The 20,116-nt window shown below is 42.0% G+C and overlaps 1 pseudogene across 1 annotated transcript in view; it reads right to left on the bottom strand.

Moving 5' to 3' along the window:
- Positions 1-3,475: 3,475 nt before the first annotated feature.
- The window catches only part of LOC308433277 (high mobility group protein B1-like), a 567,491-nt pseudogene continuing 550,850 nt past the window's right edge, over positions 3,476-20,116 (bottom strand). The window contains exon 2 of the transcript in view: positions 3,476-3,702. The product of the transcript in view is annotated as a high mobility group protein B1-like (transcript). The remainder of the gene's footprint in view (positions 3,703-20,116) is intronic.

Raw genomic sequence — 20,116 nt, 5'->3', positions numbered from 1 at the left:
TGGGTGTGGCCATCAAAGCTCCACCCCTCGTAGCCTAAGTCCATTAGCTAAACATTGCGTACCTAAAGTTGCATAACCTCCCCAAATGGAGTGAGTAGCGGGACACCAGATGTTCAGACACTCTTGCCTGTGTAGTGACAACGCACATTCAAACAATAGACCTTAGTATGGCTAAGGTTTATTTGTGTTGGTGTTAATTAATACTTTGTGACTTCTATCCAACAATCTGCCCAAATTGTAAATTCCCAGGAAGCAGGGGACTCATTAGTATTCAAAGAATTATGTCTAATGCCTATCATATGGCCTGATAGATACAAAGTATCTAATATGTATTAAATACAAGAGTAAATGTGGCTCTCTCTACTTTATCATGATTTTGAATACATTGAAAAGGTTTTTACTGGCTTATATGGTAGTGCAGAATCATCCATCCATAGAGAGTTATAAACATACAAGGATTGTCCAAAGGTTTGAGGACAGCTTTAGCATTTTGGCTTGTGCAGAAATATTTTCACTTAGGACATGAGTGTAGTTGTCAGACTGTGGGAACGGAGGCGGAGCTGGTAGACCAATGCCTGTCACCTCCACCTCACATCCTGTGTCAGCCTCTTAGACTAGACCGCAGCAGCCTATGTGCTAAATGCACAGTGCAGCTGAAACCTTCCCTTAAAAGGCTCTCCCTCATCAACAGCAACGAAATGATAATCGCCACAGCTGCAATTGTTGGCATTTACCGCGTGCTCAGTACGTGCCAGGCACAGGCCTGATCACTTTAGAACTGCCGAGTCTCACCAGAACACACTCAGAAGGCATTGTTCTTACTCATGGTTTTCCTGATTAAAAATCCAAGCCAGTGACAGGGACAACATTTAAAGGTCTGAAAGGGACTGGGGTTCAAATACCAGCAACCTCATTGCAAACTCTTTGAGAAACTTCATTTTACTCTAGAAAACTTTTTCTTTAAAAAAAAATTATTGGATATTCTCTGTATTTACATTTCAAATGTTATCCCCTTTCCCCCCACTCCCATCTCCCCTGACCCTCCATTTGTTTCCATGAAGATGTTCCCTCTCCCAATCACCCTCTCCACCTCAGTGCCTTGGCATTCCCCTACACTGGGAAAATGAGCCTTCACTGTACGAAAGACTTCTTCTCCCACTGATGCAAGAAAATGCCATCCTCTGCTGCATATGCACCTGGGGCCATGGGTCTCTATGTGGACTCACTGGTTGGAGTTTTGGTTCCTGGGAGTCCTGGAGGGTTTGGTTGGTTGATAATGTTGTTCTTCCCATAAGCTTGCAGATCATTTCAGCTACTTCAGTCCTTTCTTTAGCTCCTACATCGTGTTCAGTCTGATGGTTAGCTGCAAACATCCTCAACTGTATCAGTATGACTCTGGCAGAGTCTGAAGAGTTATCTATATCTGGCTCCTGTCAGTAAGTACTTCTTGGAATCAGCAATAGTGCTTGGGTTTGGTGGCTGCATATAGGATGGATCCCCAGGTGAGGTGGTCTCTGAATGATCTTTCCTTCGGTACCTGATCCTCTATTTGACCCTGTATTTCTGCCCATGAGTGTTTTATTCTTCCTTCTAAGAAAAACTAAGGCAGGGTGAAGAGATGGATCAGCAGTGAAGAGAACTGACTGCTCTCCCAGAGGTCCTGAGTTCAGTTTCCAGCAACAACATGGTAGCTCACAGCCATCTGTAATGGAATCTGATGCCTTTTTCTGGTGTGTCTGAAGACAGGGACAGTGCACTCATAAATAAAAAAAATAAATAAATCTTAAACAAACAGACAAACAAAGGACTGAGGCATCCACATCTTCCATGTTCATGGATTGGAAGGATCAACACTGTAAAAAAGGCCATTTGCCAAAAGCAGTCTACAGATTCAATGCAATTCCCATCAAAATTCCAACCCAGTTCTTCATAGAGTTAGAAAGAGCAATTTGCAAATTCATTTGAAATAACAAAAAAAAAAAAAAAAAAAAAAACCCAGAATAGCAAAAACTATTCTCAACAATAAAAGAACTTCCAAGGGAATCACCATTCCTGAGCTTTATTACAGATCAATCATGATAAAAACCGCATGGTATTGGTACAGAGACAGGCAGATAGATCAATGGAACAGAATTGAAGATCCAGAAATGAACCCACACACCTATGGTCACTTGATCTTTGATAAAGGAGCTAAAAACATTCAGTGGAAAAAGGACTGCCTCTTCAACAAATGGTTCTGGTTCAACTGGCAGTCAGTATGCAGAAGAATAAAAATAGATCCTTTCTTATCTCCTTGTACAAAGCTCAAGTGGAAGTGGATCAAAGATCTTCACATAAAACCAGGTACACCAAAACTAATAAAACAGAAAGTGGGGAAGAGCTTAGAACACATAGACACAGGGGAAAATTTCCTGAACATAACACCAATGGCTTATACTCTAAGATAAAAATCAACAAATGGGACCTCATGAAATTGCAAAGCTTATGTAAGGCAAAGGATACTGTCAAAAGGACAAAACAGCAACCAACAGATTGGGAAAAGATCTTTACCAATGCTACATCTGATAGAGGGCTAGTATTCAACATATACAAAGAACTCAAGAAGTTAGACTCTGGAGAATCAAATAATCCTATTGAAAATGGGGTACAGAGCTACACAAAAACTTCTCAACTGAGAAATATCGAATGGCTGAGAAGTACCTAAAAAATGTTCAACATCACTAGTCATGAGGGAAATGAAAATCAAAACAACCCTAAGATTCCACCTTTCAACACTCAAAATGGCTAAGTTCAAAAACTTAGGTGACAACAGATGCTGGTGAGGATATGGAGAAAGAGGAACACTCCTCCACTGTTGGTGGGATTGCATGCTGGTACAACCACTCTGAAAATCAGTCTGGCGGTTCCTCAGAAGACTGCACATAGTACTACCTGAAGACCCAGCTATTCCACTCCTGGGCATATACCCCAAAGATGCTCCAACATCTAACAAGGACACATGTCTTACCATGTTCATAGCAGCCTTATTTATAATATCCAGAAGCTGGAAAGAGCCCAGATGTCCTTCATCAGAGGAATGGATACAGAAATTGCGGTACATATACATAATGAAATGTTACTCAGCTATTAGAAACAATGACTTTATGAAATTCCTAGGCCTATGGATGGAACAAGAAGCAATAATCCTGAGTGAGGTAACCAAGTCACAAAAGAACAGTCATGATATGCAGTCACTGATAAGCGGATACTAACCCCAAAAGCTCTGGATAACCGAGAAACAATTCACAGACTTTATTTATTTACTTATTTTACATTTCCATTTTTTTCTTTAAAAAGAGTGAGTTGTGTACTTTATATACTTGCTTTATAGAAAGGAAAGAAAACTGAGCTAGAACAAACTTGTTCATCATTATCATCATCTTCTTCATCTTTATATTTATCTTCTTCCTCTTCTTTCTCATCCTCTTTATCCCCCTCATCGTCTTCCTCTTCCTTCTTTTCTTGCTCTTTTCATCCTTAACCACCCCCTTTTTCTCTGCATCAGGTTTTCTTTAGCTCTGGAGGCAGCAATATCCTTCTCATATTTCTCCTTCAGCTTGCCGGCCTTCTTCTCATAAGGCTGCTTGTCATCCGCGGCAGTGTTGTTCCACATCTCCCCTAGTTTCTTTGCGACCTCACCAATGGATAACCCAGGATGCTCGCCTTTGATTTTTGGGCAGTACTCAGAACAGAACAAGAAGAAGGCCAAAGGAGGCCTCTTGGATGCATTTGGGTCCTTGAACTTCTTTTTGGTCTCTCCTTTGAGCAGGGGATATAGGGTTTCATTTCTCTTTCATAACTAGCTTTGTCAGCCTTTGCCATATCTTCAAATTTCCCTCCTTTTTTTTTTTTTTTTTTTTTTTTTTTTTAGCAGACATGCTTTCACCTCTCTGAGTACTTTTTGGAGAACTCTGAGAAGTTGACAGAAGCATCCGGGTGCTTCTTGTGCTCCTCCCAGCGGGTTTGAACAAAGAATGCATATGAGGACATTTTGCCTCTCGGCTCCTTAGCATCTCCTTTGCCCATGTTTAGTTGAGTTTCCTCCCGGAGGCACAGAGTCGCCTAGTGCCTTTCTAGCTCTCCCTTGCCCCGGCTCTCGCTTGCCCTTGCGCTGTCTCTATCAATTCACAGACTTTATAAAGCTGAAAAAGAAGGAAGGCCAGAATGTAGAAAATTTCTTCTTAATGTCATTTTGAGGTCTACTTCTTGCAGCATTCACTTGGCACCTGAATTGGTGCTTCTGCCTAAGGGTCACCTTTTCATGTGACAGACGTTGGAATATTCAGTGATATAGTTATCACATCCCTCTCCATGAAAAGTGTGTCCTAAGGTCAAGGATCATTGACTCTACTTTCATATCAGATCAGACTTCATGAAGCTTGCCCCTTTGCTTCTCTGAATTGCTGCCCTCTAAGGACTTGGTAAATGCTTTATTATAAGCTGAACCTAGTGTGCCAGAGGCGTGGGAGGAATGATGGGAACCTCTGTCGTAGCATTGGATCCTTCACCTTCTGTTGTCTCCCTGTGAGCTGACTTCCCCTCCACGTGCGTTTCAGCTCACCCCATCTTTACTCCTCATATGCTTTGCTCTGTATTTTTAAATTATTTCTGCTGGTATGAGTTCATCTCCGAGTTCCCACCAATGAACTAGCCAGTCTTCCTGCCATGAGCTTTGTCATGCGGCTGCACATTCCTTTCAACAGATTAGTAGGATCCCTGTTCCTTTCTTTTCTGTTCCTCTTGTGGGACAGCTCTTCTGTGCTAACATCAGGACGCCCGAGACACTATGCTTTCACTTAGCTTCCAGATACGTAGGTTTTACTATGCCCATACCACAGTGCCACTAGAGATCTCCAAAGACTCCCACAATGCCAAGGTTTTTGGTAGATAGGGAAACTAGAACACATCTCTGCCAAGTTTAGGCATCTTAAACTTGTCTGCCATAATTAAAAATTATACTACATTAAAAAAAAAAAGTGGTCTGGATCAATGGTTCCATGATTAAGAGCGCTGACTGCTCTTCCAGAGAACCTAGGCTCAATTCCCAGCAATCACATGGTGGCTCACAACTGTCTGTAGCTTCAAGATCTGACACCCTCACCCAGACATACATGCAGGCAAAACATCAATGTACATAAAGTAAAAAACAAAAAAACAAAACTAAACAATTTCAAAAGAGCAATATTAAAACTCTCAGTTAGCTCCCATAGTAGACGGGGTTTCTGTTACAGACCTTTAGACGAGAAATAAACAAAAACTTAGCAGTGTGTTAGGAGAGGTTGAGATGCTCTGGAGTCTGTAACAGGAGCTATTACAGAAAGTGATGTTCCATGGTCACTTTTTGCTTGCTTGTGTGATTGATCTAAATAGTCCTGGCTTGTCATGGAAGCAGAATGAGAAACCAATGTAAATGTGGGTTTTTTGAGTGCCCACACAACCAATAAATATTGTATTAGATTCTCTCAGCCCATTAATCTCCTCTGGACAAGGACCTCTCTGAGGCAGCCAAGGATAGGGAGGAGATCCACAGTAGGTATTTCCTCATAGTATTTATGGTCCCATAGTGTTCAAAACAGGAATCCTGGATGCTGCTAGAATAAGAGACTGTTTTGTGGGAGAGAATTTAGCTTCAGAAACTCCCAAAATTTCTGTAAGGTGAAGTTTAGTTAGAAAGAATCCATGTTCCAAGGATGTCAGGACCTTGTGGTGAGACACTGATTGACACGCAGAACCCCAAGTTGGAGTAACCGGATGATGTGTGTCTTGATCCCGTCTCGTGCCTCCTTTGTCATGGGGTACTGAGGCACTGCTAGCCTGGACTTTCAGCTCCATATGGGTGGGGGCTGGTTCTTAGCCTTCCTCATTCCTGCAGTCTCCGCCCAGGCCTGTGGATATGCCTGCAGCCACCAATCCATCTAATCTGAGGCAGGCTGTTTAGAGTTGGTACTTGTCCTCCAACCAGATGGTTAGAACCTGCACAGGCTCCCCTTCTGGTCCTCTAACCTGTGGTCCATCAGAGTGGAAGTGAATCTGTGCCTCATCTTAGTCAGGAGGTCTCTCCCCAACAGGGGGTAGGGACAGTCTGGAATTACTATGAATAAGTGGGATACCCAGCCCACTCCAAGATCCACAGATCTTCAGGTAGTCCATAAATACTCAAAACTTTGGAGCCACAGGTCCGGGGGTCCTTTGGCTGGGGTCCCCTTTTCTTCTTGTTGGAGCAATTGTCCCAATGGCCTTTTTCTTTACAGGAAGCACATTGATCTTTGTCGAGAGGCTCCCTCCTAGTGCCAGACTTGATTCCTAACTCCCTGGCCCTTAACTGCTGTGGCCAAAATCCTACCAATTCCTTTCTTGTCTACTACCCTCTGGTCCTCTCTTTCCTCTGCCTTCTGCTTCTCTCTTTCTTGCTTTTTTTCCTCAGTCTTCTGCTTATGAAACACTTTCTGATTCCTTCACCAAATCTTGCAAGGTATAGTTTTGCGACTCCTCTACCATTGTAACTTTTTCTTAATATCTGACGCTGACTGCCCTATAAAGGCCATAGCCACCGCTGCCTGCTGACCCTCAAAGGTTGGGTCAAAGGGAGTATAAACGCCTGTAAGCCCCCATTAAACATTCAAGAAACACAAATGGCGGTTCAACAGGTCCCTGAAGAACCTCTCTTACCTTAGCCAAATTAGTGGGGTGCCCCTTTGAAACCTGCCACAAGAGCCCGGCAATAAACTGTCAGCCGCCATATTGAAGTACCAATCAGGTCAGTTAAGGGGGAACCCGGCATCTATTTCATTCAGAAGGTTGGTTGGTTTCCCCATTTGCTCCGGGGACATTCTTTTGGGCTTCCTGTAGGATCCTCTCTTTTTTTTTTCAGTAGTGAAGTGGACCTGCAAAGGCTACTGACAATCATCCCAGGTGGGTTGGTGGAAAAATATCAAAGACTCCACCAACGCCATCAGGCTGGTGGGGTTTTCTGAAAAGGAAGGGTGATTAGTTTTCCAATTATAAAGGTCTGCAGAGAAAAATTGCCAATACTGAAGGGGCTGAAGAGGCTGAAGTTAGGGTGGGTCTACCAGGGGGCCCAATGGCAAATAGTGGCAGGGCCACAGTTGAGTCAGGTCTCCCGGAGCTTCAGGTTTCGGTTTGTGCTCTGACTCAGAGAGCCAAGGCTCTGGAGCCTGGCTTCCGTTTGTGCACCCAAGGCTGGACCCAAGGTGGGGATTCTGAACTAAATCTTGCCAGACAGTAATGTAAGTCAAAGTTGTTCTTTGGAAGCCGAACGTCAGCCACTCCAAGGAGCAAAAAGTCTTCCATAGTCCTTTTTAAATTTTAACTGACAAATTGTGTGCTCTATTGTTAACTTCAGGCAAACTCAGACGAGTCGTCATAGTCTGTCTCACCATCAGTCACAAGTAACACAAAACAGAAACATAAGACACACAGACAAGACTAATAGATGCCTGTCTCCACCTAGACAGACAAAACCACTCTAGAAATATAGGTGGCCGGGAAGACGTACAGCTTCTCCAATCCAGACATGAATCTTCCAGGCATCCATGGGGTTCCTTAAGATCTCTTGGGACATCTCCCAAGGCAATGCAGTCTGTGAGCCCCTGGCATGTCTACAAATACTCACATTCCCACCTCTACCCGAGACGTGAACCTCTCTCTCTACCCGAGTCGCAAGCAACTGCAAAACCATAACCAGAACTCTCAAGCAACTGCAGAACCCCAGAATTTAGTCAGCACAGAATTACAAATACACAGACTATCTCTCACCTCCAAGTGTGTCTTCGGAGACAAGGGTAGTCGTAAATCCCAGACAAGCCCCCAAATGAAAAACCCCTGCAGAGGGGATACCCTCAGACAAGTCTCAGGATAACACGACCCCCAAGAACTCACAAGAGACTGTCCTTGCTGCAATTACACGAGTTTTTTTAATTGACCAGTGCACTGTGTTCGAGACTCATATCCCAAGCAGGAGTAGAAAATCTGACCACTAGTGGCTGGGAGAAGGGGGTTTTAAAGGAAAAAAACCACAACCCAGAGGGGAGGGAGTATGTCATTGGAGAATACCAAAAATAGCAGTGAAGAATCGTAAGGGAAATACCTGTTTTCTTAATATTGCTAGAATCGTGAGGGGAACATTCGGTGTCTTAAGATTGTTTATAAAGTAGAAATTACCAGTGAAGAATCATGAGGGGAACAACCAGTTTCTCAAGATTGTTTATGATGTGTTATTTAACTTTTATGTTTTTATGGTCAGTTAGTTTCTGAAACAGAGTCACCCTGACCTTAAGGCCATAAATTCTTTATGGTCAGCCAGTTCCTGAAACAGAGTCACTGAACTGGCTATCCTACATTTTTGGCTCTACTCTACCTCCAAGGGGTCTTCTACTTTACCTGTTAGGGGGTCAGGCTTTATCCTCATCTTTCACAGAGGCCACACTTTCCCAGCCCCATGTCTATATACCACCTGTGTTACTATATTGGTCAGGGTCCTCTAGATGGACAGATAGATGTACATATAGGGAACTCACTAGAATGACTTACACACTTGGGTATGAGGAATCTGACAAGGAGTCTGAATACTGGAGAGCCTGAGGACTCCCACCTGTAGCTTCTTAGTCAGTGAAGTTGGATTGCTCTGCCATTCCAACGTGATGCTAAAGACTGGAAGATCCTGGAGAGGATCCTTGAGTGTGTGTTGAAAGGCTGAAGAAGCTGATAGATTCCAGTATCAGAGAAGGGAAGCCCCAGCCATTGCCACAGTGGTGGGAAAGATGCACTCAACAACAGAGAGGAAAAGTGGGCAGCAAGGAAAGCAGAAACACTTTCCATGGGTCTTTTTATGTCTAGCATGCCTGCTGGGTGCCTACCAGCCATCTCAGATTTGTTGAGATTATCACTGCCATGCCAACCAAGCATCTTTAAGACCCAGCCTGGAGTTCCCCAAGTTCTTCTCGAAGACTCTGACCTCTTGGGTTTTTTGTTTGTTTGTTTGTTTGTTTGTTTGTTTTTTCCCTTTATCTTCCTTGTTTGTCTGAAAAAATATAAAAAAAGAATCATCTCCTTTGTGGAAACACCCCCAGTTTCACACCCCAATAGCCCAGCAGTAACTAGTGTAAACTTTTCTCTGCAATTGTCCTATGGCTTTGTGTCTCTGTCCTCAGTTCCCAACGGCTGGTTCCCTCAGGGGCATTCCAGTTTAGTTCCTTCCTGGATTACCATGATACTTCAAATGTCCTTATTTCCTTGGGATATTTTTCACAGGATTCTCATGTGCCAATTGCCAATTTCCCCAGGACACCTTTATCTCTAGAAACTGTAGTAGACCTCAAAGTTTACCATGAAGTCACTCCTTCTGTGGAATCCAGCGCCTTTTCTCATACCTTCCTCTTTGCCCCCTCACCTTCTCCCTTGCCTGATGTCTTTCAGAGTTCTTCACAGCTCCATGCTTACTCAGTGAATACTACCTTCACTCGCAGTAAGGAAACAGATGCTGTCACTGTCTAGCTCTGAAGCTGTTCACCCCTTCCCACAGATAACTGAATGATTACCTAATTGATAACCCAGCCTGAAGTTAGTCTACACCTATGCTTACAACTCACCTTGCTCACTGCAAGCATAGAGGCCTTTCTGAACTATGAGGGTAATAATGGCCTGGCCTGATGTAAAGCCCTGCTGGCTAGCTGATTGACAGTTAAGAAGGGACAAACCTCTGTATTGACTATATATGCATCCTTCATTTCTTGTTTCTGAATTTCATTATGAAAATAGTCAAACTTAGAGAAAAGTTGTAGGAATATTCAGCTAGAAGCTTTTTATCTTGCTTCCATTTCTAAACCTGCTTGGCTAGTGAACAAACCATTCAATTATTCTTCAACATTCATATATCAGTTTGTGTGTGTTCATAAGGATGCAGCCAATGCCAAACACAAGCATCCTTCTCCCCAAAAGTGTTTATTATTAACTAGAATTCAACATTTATTTCTAGTCTTTTTTTACCCCTTAAGGTAAAATTTGTATACAGTAAATATACACAAATCTTAAGGAAACATTAGTTTTGGAAAATGTATGCATTTGAGTCATATAACTCAAACCCACTACTCTAAGATGCTTCTTCATGTTACCAGTTAACTGTAGCTCCTGTCTCCACCCACTGTTCTCATACCCATGATGATGACGTTTCGCTAGTTCTAGAGGAACTTTTACAAGTGGTAGTTTTGGGTAATGATTCTTTAGCCAAGTGTTGTATTTTAGAGGTTTACTCACGTTATTGTTTGGAATCATTAATTTAACTTCCCTTTTTGTTTTTGAGTAATCTTCCATTAATAACTACACCAGAATTTATTTCTATACTACCCTATAGGCTAATTCTTGTTTGTTTGCTGGTTTATTTATTTTGTTTTGTTTTGTCATTTAATGCTTATGAATAAATTTGCTATAAACATTGCTTGAATATTATTGTACATTTTATATTCATTTTTTCTTGGTGTTGGAGATTGAACCCAAGGTTTCACGCATGCCAGCCAAGGATATTACTAATAAATGAAGGAGCTAGGCTATAGCACACATCTGTAGACACGGTGTCTAGTTTCTCCAGGGCAGTAGCTAGCTCTAAGTACATTCTGTGTCATAAAGTTGAAATGATGAGTAATGTGTTTGTATCCAAACTCCTCCTCCTTCTTGACAAGCTTTGGGTTGTCAGCCTGTCTGTGACCACTGGGACGATGGGGTATGTAGCAGTATTTCTCCATGGCTTTAATTTTCATTTCCACGATGATTAATGACATCAGTCATTGGTTCTAATGGTTACTGGCCATTCATATATCTTCTTTTGCCAAGTGTCCACATCTTTCACTTGCCCGGTCCTCACTGAATTGTGAGAGCCTCGGTTATGCTGGATTCTGGTCTCTCGTCTGTATATGTTTTATAGATAGTTCCTGCTACTATATGTTGTTTGGCTTACTCACCTTGTCAGTGGTGTCTCTTGATGGAAGAAGCTTTTCATTTGGTGAAACTTGATTTATTGATCTCTGTAAATTTTTATTTTTAATATAAATGTGTTTAGTAAATTAATATGGTAGCTGTATTTCTTTATCCTAGCTAGTTCCCAATAAAGACACAGAGGGACCAAGATTTATTTTTAAGTTTCATTCACCTCAATACTTGGGCTGTCTATCTTAATCTTCTGAGCTAAAATGGCTACCTCTCAGCCAAGATCCCAGTAATACTTGCATTTACGGCTTTCTATGTTTCTGCTGAACTCTCAAGGACTCCTTTCTTCTCTCTCCTCCTAGCAGATCTTAACCTCCCTTCCTCTTTCTTCTTCACTTGGCTTGTGGAAGTCCCACCCTATTCTCCCTTCTGCTCAGCCATTAGGGGACCAGCATTTATCGACAAGGCAAAGAATAAATGGTAAGAATTGTTTACAGAAACTTGAGAGAGGAGATTTTTGACAGAAACAATGTCCTGTTCAGATTGAAACAAGATTTGAGGGCAGAGAAATCAGCACGTGAATAACACAAAGGTAACCTTCACACAGTACACAACACATTATACCTGTATTTCCTGCTGTCTACTACTCCCCACCACCCCCAAACACCTCAGTTTGTCACTGAATCATAAAAATGTTTGTTTATGTTTTTTCCAAAAGTCTACAGATTTAGCTTTTGCATTTATGTCTCTTATCCACCCTTAGTTGATTTATGTGTATGATGATGAAATCATCAAGGTTCATTTTTTTGTTATATGGATATCAACTTTAGTGATAGTTATTCTTCATTATATTTGGGAAGGAGTCCTTTCCCTACTGGATTGCTTTGGCACTCTTGTCAAATAGTTCAAATAAAAATAAAAAGCTTTTAAGTTTTGATATGTCATGTGCTATCTCTACTCTGGTACACTAGTAAAAGCGAGAAAGTAATCTGTTTAATGAACTTATAGTCATATAGTACAAATAATGGTTGTTCTTTATTTTGTTTAAAAATTCTTCTGCTTAATTAGAAGTGTATGATTCTATATAACAATTATAATACACAACCCTCTGTCATGACAGGTAAAGTGATGTATCTAGCTAGATACTTCCCCGAAATGTGGAAGGTGTGACTGTGGAACGTAATCCTTTTGTTGCTGGTGGTTTTTTTTTTTTTTTTTTTCAAGTTTGGGTTTCTCTGTGTAACACTGCCTATCCTGGAACTCACTCTTTAGTCCTGGCTAGCCTCAAACTTAGAACTCTGCTTGCCTCTGCCTCTAAAGTGTTGGGATTAAAAGCATGAATCACCACTTTCCCTACAAGAAACAGATGCCTTATTGTATCACAGAACAAATATTTCCTCTGGGGGGCTGCTTTTAACAAATAGATAGATATAGGATAGATAGATAGATTATGGATAAATGATAGATAGATAGGCGATAGGTAGACAGATAAATATATAGATAAATTGGTGATAGGTGATAGATAAATAGCTAGGTGATAGATGATAGCCTGGTAGAAAGATAGATAGATAGATAGATAGATAGATAGATAGATAGATAGATAGATAGTAGGCAGTAGGTAGATGATAGATGTTGAATTGACCTGACTTTATTTCCTATGTCCTCCTCTTATAGCCTTTAACTTTGTCACTATAAAACCATGGCTGATATTCATTTAGTCTCAAGTCAAGAATTAGATTCCTAATCATTTCAAACCCTCACATCTCATGTACTCAGTCTTTCTTTTCACTTTGCAGATGAGGAAATTACGCTTAGTGAGGGAAAAGCCATCTCCCTCCTTTGAAGGCTGGCACTTAAGCATCGTCTGCTAAAGGATCTAATGTGATAATATTTATCAAATCTAACACAGTACTTTTTTCCCACTCTTGTATTATTTAAACTTCTATCGCTGCTACTGCCCTTTCTTTCTAAAAGCATCAGGCAAACCCTGAAATCATCTTCATACACTCGGTATTCTACAAACAACAATGGCTAGCTCAGTGGGCTTCTGCATTGCATGTGATTTTAAAGCCAAAGTAATTTAACCTTCTCTCTTTCCTCTTCACAGTGGTAAACTCTTTTCATAGTGTCTAAGGTCTTTATACATCATGCATGTCTCATTCAAGCTGCACACCATCTTTATGTATAACTCCGACTGAAGATTGTCATGCTCTACTGGTTTCTATCATCCAAACATGTTGAAATTCCAATTATGATGACTCTCTCTGAGTCAGCCATATAAATTCAACCCTACAAGTTAGATTTTTATATTGCCCTATTAGCATAGAGAGAACTATTAGTGTATTTTGCATCAAAATACACACACACACATATGTAAAACTTTGTACTGAACTCTTTGTTTTGTAAGAATAGTGCATAAGCTTTATTATTTTTACTCCTGGGAACCCTCACAACACTTCCCTTTACAGAAGGACACACACACACACACACACACACACACACTGCATGGGAAACTTATCAAGCTGTGCTTTTTAATCTCTCAAATGGGGAATTGAAACCTTCCCAGGTGTCTCTATTGATAGGCAATAGCAACTCCTCAGCCCAAAGCAATGATCTCTAATAGAAACAGAAGGCTTAAGAATGAATGTCTTAAGTCTTGAGTCCTAGAATCATTGAGAAAATAATTTTTTTCTGAAGGTAAATAGTGGAAAAAGAAGGCAACTATGACCCAGAGGAAACTGTGCTCTGTGCACCAACCCCTGGCTACAAATAAACCCTCTACTGTAAGTTCACTAGACAGCAAGAAACTTCATAGTTTGCACTAAACACAAATATATTCATAGTGTGCATATTTTGAAGACGTAAAATTAGACAATAGGATCTTCTTTCTGATAGCCCTCATTTAATCAGACTCTATTTGTGGGCTTTATGGCTTTGCTTAAAAGCATAATGAAGAAAAAAATAAGGCCATTCTCAGTTTAATTTTATAAAGATCACATACTCACGGTGACAGGTGGAGCCATGTAGGGGTGGAGGCAAATTGGTCTTCCATCCCAGACGTCAAAGACATGCTGCAGACATCAGGGAAATGTCTCATGGTTGGGAAAGGTAAGGGAACTCAGCAGGCTGGTCTTTGATACCCAGGGCTTTCATTTTTAATTAAAGAATGTAACTCTGGCGAAAAGTCACCACACCGCCTTATTCTACACAGGGCTTATGCGACTGCTCTCTGAAGGAGAGAATGATTGGCAACACGCCCAGCAGAATGCCTACAAGGTGTTTCAAGTCCAGCACATAACAAAGTCACACATTTATTGTGTCTTGTTCAGCATTCAGAATTTCTGTGAGGAAAGCACATGAGAAATCTGATTCTTAGAGTCATTTAGTGACCTATCCAGGGTCACACAGCTGGGGAGTAAGGGTCTAGAGAAACAGCCTGACGCTTCAAAGACTACGCATGCCCATAATGTCCTCCACAGTTTGTAACCTTTCTTTCCTGAGTGTGTGGATGGTGTCCCTGGCTTATACTTTCTTAAAAGAGAACCTTGCTCGTATATGATGGAATAGTTCAAAGTGTTTACGTAAGTGGCCTCCTTAGATCAGATAATATCCCGAGTGAGCCTTATCTGCAACAACATTTTCTTCAAACACCTTTTCTTCCAAAGACAGCATCACCACTGCCTTCCTGACCCAAATGTATTCCTCTGCCCTCTGATTGACAACATAGAAGCTTTCTCCACAGTTGCTGGAGACTTTTCCTAACATCTCTGGAATACCCAAAATGTCTGTCCTGCTCTGAGTAGGAACGCTAAGCATCTGCTCACAGTCATTTATACAACAGGATTTTTATAGATGCTCTGAAGCCAGTTGCCAACATTTCCTGCCCTGGCCTTTTCTAAGCCAAAGAATTCCAGCTCCAGCTTCCTCCTCCTCCTCCTCTTCCTCCCCCTCCTCTTCTTCCTCCTCCCTCATGTAGAAATTACTTCACCAAGATCCGTTTCAGGATTGCTAATCATTTTTGGCTCTTGTCCTCCAGCCTCTCTGGATCCGCCTGTTCAGTGGGTGTCATGGAGATACTGCTGCTCAGGACTGAAATTAGGACATTTGGGGAAATTTTTTTCATCATGTCTACAGGAGTATTTTCTGTTTTTTTTTTTTTTTTTTTTAATTTGATGTTTTATTTACATTTCAAATGTTGTCTGCCTTCCTGGTTTCCCTTCCACAAACCCCTCACCCCATCCTCCTTTCCCTTTTGTCTCTGTGAGGGTGCTTCCCACTCACTCACCCATTCACACATCACAGTTCTAGCATCCAGCCTCCACAGAACCAAGGGCCTCTCCTCCAATTGATGTCAGATAAGGCCCTCCTCTGTTACATAGGTATCTGGTTCCTCCATGTGTGCTCTTTGGTTGATATTGTTCTTCGTATGGGGCTGCAAATCCCCTTCAGCTTCTTCAGTCCTCAGCTGGTGACCCCGGGTTCATTTCTCTCAGCTGTGAGAATCTGCCTCTGTATTGGTCAGACACTGGCAGAGCCGCCCAGGGGACAGCTATTCAAGGCTCCTGTCAGCAAACTGCAGGGGAAATATTACAGAAGTTCTCAGATGGGATTTTGAAGGCAGACAAAAGGTGTGATCCTGATTTTTTTATTTTCATGTGTTGCCAAGATACAGCTGTTTGGGAAAAAAACGTTACAATAAGTTTATTCACATCTATTTAGTTTGTTCTGTAACATAAGGAGTCTGAAATGCTAGAATTCAGAGACAAACTAAGAGCATTTGTTTAAGTAAATCTGCAGGACTTAAACGAAATAATACGGTAGTAAATCTTAAGGCATCGGGAGGATGCGCGGAACCAGTGAAGGAAAAGAAGGGAAGGAGCTTGACCAAACCAAGTGACTTCAGAGACACAGAGCTGGTGGGCTGGAGTGTTAATCATCTGAGAGTGAAGCTGAAGCTGAATACTGGGGCAGCATCGTTCAACACATACATTCCAGCAAAAGATGACTTTTCTTTAGGAAAGTAGTCGTGTGCATGGGGGGGGCTCATAGTGAGTGGAGAGATTCTCAGTGGGAGGTCATCTCAAGGCAGACCATTCCTGCCCACTGGGACTCATAGACCCAGAACTTACCACTTCTCCCCTGGGGTGGGGGGGGGGGATTCCAACATAAAGTTTAAAGTGAAAAAGTCCAAGATTTTGAAAACAAGGAGACAGGGCTTTGGGGTTTGGATTGGGCAGTGGACTCACTTTGAATAGGTAATCATTCAAAGAATGATAAAGAAGTTGGCAGAGCTGGGAAGGAAGAAGAGAAACCAAAAGAGAAAACATGGGCACAGACAAGAAATAGCACTTGAAGGGAAGAATGGAGAGCCATGAAGTGTCTGAGGTGACAGGATGGACATGTGGTGTTGGCAAGGGTGGGACTGCTTTCTGAGGGATAGGGGAGGAGAAGTAACACCCTGGGACAATAAGGTAAGGAGGAAGGTAATTGAGCAACCTTATATTGTCCAGACATATTTTTTTAATTCAAATTTATTTGGACTTATCTGTAGGGAGAAGAAAACAATTACCGCCTTTTCTCTAAAGACTGAGGACTAATTGTTGTTTAGGTTAGGAGAAGCACCAAGGGTTAAGGGATGGGTGGAAGCCATGAGAGGCCAGCCAGGAGAACCAGCTGACAGAAGGTATGACTTAGAGGGTATTCCGTGCAAGCACAGCAGAGCTTCTGGTGGGTTCTTCATCTGCAGTTGTAGTTCATCCCTCAGATATTAAGGAACAAACCAGGGGGGTGAGATAAAGGAGAGAGGAACTGAAACTCTCACCAGGAGGGTTTAGCTTAATCAGACAGATACCCTGCTTAGCTTACAAGTAATGTCTCCTAAGTTTCCCTGAGGTCTGCAATACACAAATGCAGAAAAGCAAAATAATGGTGTCAAGCCGTGATAGAGATGCAAAGTTCTATTTATCTATTTTCTTTCTTCCTTGTTTCCTCCCGCTCTCCCTCACTCTTTCTTTCTTTTCTTTCAAGACAGAGTTTGTGTAGCCCTGGCTGACCTGCAACTTGCTCTGTAGAACAAACTAATGCCAAACTTAAAGACCCTCCTGCCTCTCTCTCCTAAGTGAGTAGAGTTTCTGGTTGTCATGCTCAAAATGTTAAATTCCATTTCTAAACATTATAAAGAGAATTAACAAGTACACTTGTTTCCTTGTATTCTTACCATGTACCCTCAAAGCCATGAATATATATAAAAGGTATTAAATCTCCCTGTAGCCAGGCAGGGTTTCCAGACTCCTTTCTAGGGGCAGACTTGTTAAGTCCACTTATGTTGGTGTGACCTCATGTTACCCATCCCACAGGAGATAAAAGAGAAAAGCATGCTCTACTTCTCCAAGAAAGAGCTAAACTCTAAGATGACTTGGTCCTTACCTCCCTGCTTTGGAGACAGACACTGGCATCCACCTCTCCCTAAGGGGGATAGGCTGATCCAGGACCGTTGCATTGTCACTGGTTTTAGAGATTGGGTGGTATCTTGGGACTTGGTCTTTGGCTTTGCTCTGTAAGAGAATATTTGTTCTCTTGTCTTGTATCCAGAAACCCAGGATTTGACCAGGATTCTAAGAGGATGGCCAGAGAAAAAAACTAATATTAGTTTAGTGATGTTCAAACTTCATCCTGAACTGGAATTACATGGGGAGTTTGTTAAGACCACAGATTCCTGGACTCTTAGCCTGACCTCTTAGTGTTCCTGGAAAATGTGGAGGGTTCCTTCAAGGATCACTGAATTACTGGAGAATCTTGGGTCTCCTCATGGAACCCTTAGTATCATTAATAAGAACATTTAAGAATGGCTCAAAGGAAAGCTTAAAGACAATTTTATTGGAGTTTATAATAAAAAGCCTCAGGGCAGGCAAGCTGGAAGTCTCGGCAGCTTTCTGCACTGAGAATATGAGGAAGAAAAAGAGAAAAGGTATTGGAGTTATGCTGGCATGAAGTTCATTCATCCACGTGGTGGACAAACAGCCACATGGAGTGGGCTACAGAGAAAGAGAGAGAAAGCCCAACGTATGAGAGTTAGAGAAAAAGAAAAGAAAGAAAAAGTTACTTTATTTTTTAGGATTCAGGAAGGTGAGTAGTCACAACGTAACATTATGGCAGCTCATTGTGGCTATGGTAGGGAAAGGAAATGTATATTGTCTCATTAAACAGAATGTTTTTCTTCCTCTCACTAAGATTGCTTCAGATATATAATACCAGCCTTCCTGGGGGCGGGGGATCCTTGGCCAGTTGATTGGCTTGCCCAACTTGGTCCAGCCAAGTATGTTAAAAGGCGGCAGTGGTCTGTCTGTACTCAGAGGTATAGCACTTTCTTTTGGCTAGGAGGCAAGAACTCTCAGGGGGCCTTCAATGCTTCAGAAACATTAGCTTTGAGGTAAGTATAAGAACTGTGTCCTTCTAACAAGCACCTTAGTCATGATACGTTTGTGACTTGTGAGCTATACTTTGAAAAGTTAAAATGCCATTAGTAAACTGTTTCAGAGAAATATAAAATCATGTCTTAAAAGAAAGAATGAGTTATGTCTAGAAGGCCCCAACAGATCCCCGAGTCTTTTCTCCAGTCTAATACTAAATTAGTAGGAAGAGACTCTAGTAGGAGGGGGATTTGAAATCAAGTCTATAACCAAACTGCCTTCAACTTCTGTCTCAAGAGGTGGGGTAGGCATTGAGCTGGGTGTGTGCTTGGAATTTGAAATAAACTGGACTGGAACTAATGCCCAAGGAAATATTCTTCTTTTTCACATCAAAAAAAGCAAGGGAAATTTGGTTGTGGTGATGGTTTAGTGGCTTGTTTTCAAGCTTTTTACTTAAGCATGAAGATACCGGTTAAGAGAATGAAGTGACTCCACTCTGTTGATAAGAGAATCACATATGCCAGGCTGGTGTTTTTATAAACCCTTACTTAGCAGTAACAGGGCACTGGAAAGTTTACCAGAGAAATGCCAAGCTTCCAGCCTGGGGAAGACAGAGCCATAATGATACACTTAATCACTAATGGCCTTCTATCCTGTCAACAAAGGATTAGCCTTCTGTGTGGCTGCAGACACCACAATTAGCTTAGGCTAGTGAATGTTAGAAGAGGAGCCAACTGGGCTTCAGTCTAAGAAGAAGTAACAACAAAAGCCACAATACCGAGTGATTGCCACTTGCCTGGGCTGCTGAAAAAGGGTTTAAACATGGCGGGCAGGATGTTTGACTAACTTCTAAGAGCACATCAGCTCCTTTTGGAGCTTGAAGGGCAGGACTTGTTAGCCTCTACCTAGCTCCCCGCTCTTGTATCTTCTGATCTACTTTCTCAGACTCCAACGCCACACCTTCCTTGATTTCCAGCACTTACTCTGATATAGCCTAGGTATGAAGGTTTAGTCCCAGGAACTGAAATTTAGTAAATGGGCCTCTGTAATCTAGCCTTTCTTTTTGGTATAGTTCTGTGTGTACCTCACTGGGGGGTTTGAACCCAGAGCCTTGCCTATACTAGGCAAATAAGAGCATTACTATTTCACATCTGCAGCCCATGGGATCCAGGGCAGTCAGAGAGTCCATGGGCAAACAGGGATACCAAAGATGCATTAAGGGCATGTGGTTCTTCAGTGGAGAGAGAAGAGAGTAATGTGCTATTGTTCTTGACTCTAAAATGCTTAAGTATGTGAGGCTCTGTCACAGTTATCACAGGACAATGATTAGGCGGGCCAACCCAAATCCCGAGCAGACAGAAAAGCTTTGTGTTTCTAAGCATAAACATTACCACATAGTAATCTAATCGGGGGAACCACGAAATTCGTAATAGTCCACCGAAAATAGCTTCCAAATGTCCTCAGGGGTGCAGACAAATATTAGCCGGGTCAGGTGGCCACAGGATAGTGATTGCGACAGCTGCAAGCCTTCACATTCACTCGGTAAAACAATTGGCTTTCAGACAGGCTCTCGATCTGTTTTCAACTTTGCAGCAAGAGGGTTCTTTTCAAAACACAAGTCCGATCATGTCACCAACCTGCTTAAAACCTTTCAATAGCTTCCCACTGTTCCTAGGATAAAGACCAAATCCTTAACAAGGAGCGGCGAGGCTTTCCCTCCCGGCCCCCTG

This window comes from Micromys minutus (assembly GCF_963924665.1).
Source record: "Micromys minutus genome assembly, chromosome: 19".
Lineage (NCBI taxonomy): Eukaryota > Metazoa > Chordata > Mammalia > Rodentia > Muridae > Micromys > Micromys minutus.
The sequence above is the reverse complement of the archived record's forward strand: the minus strand, read 5'-3'. Positions and strand labels throughout refer to the sequence as shown.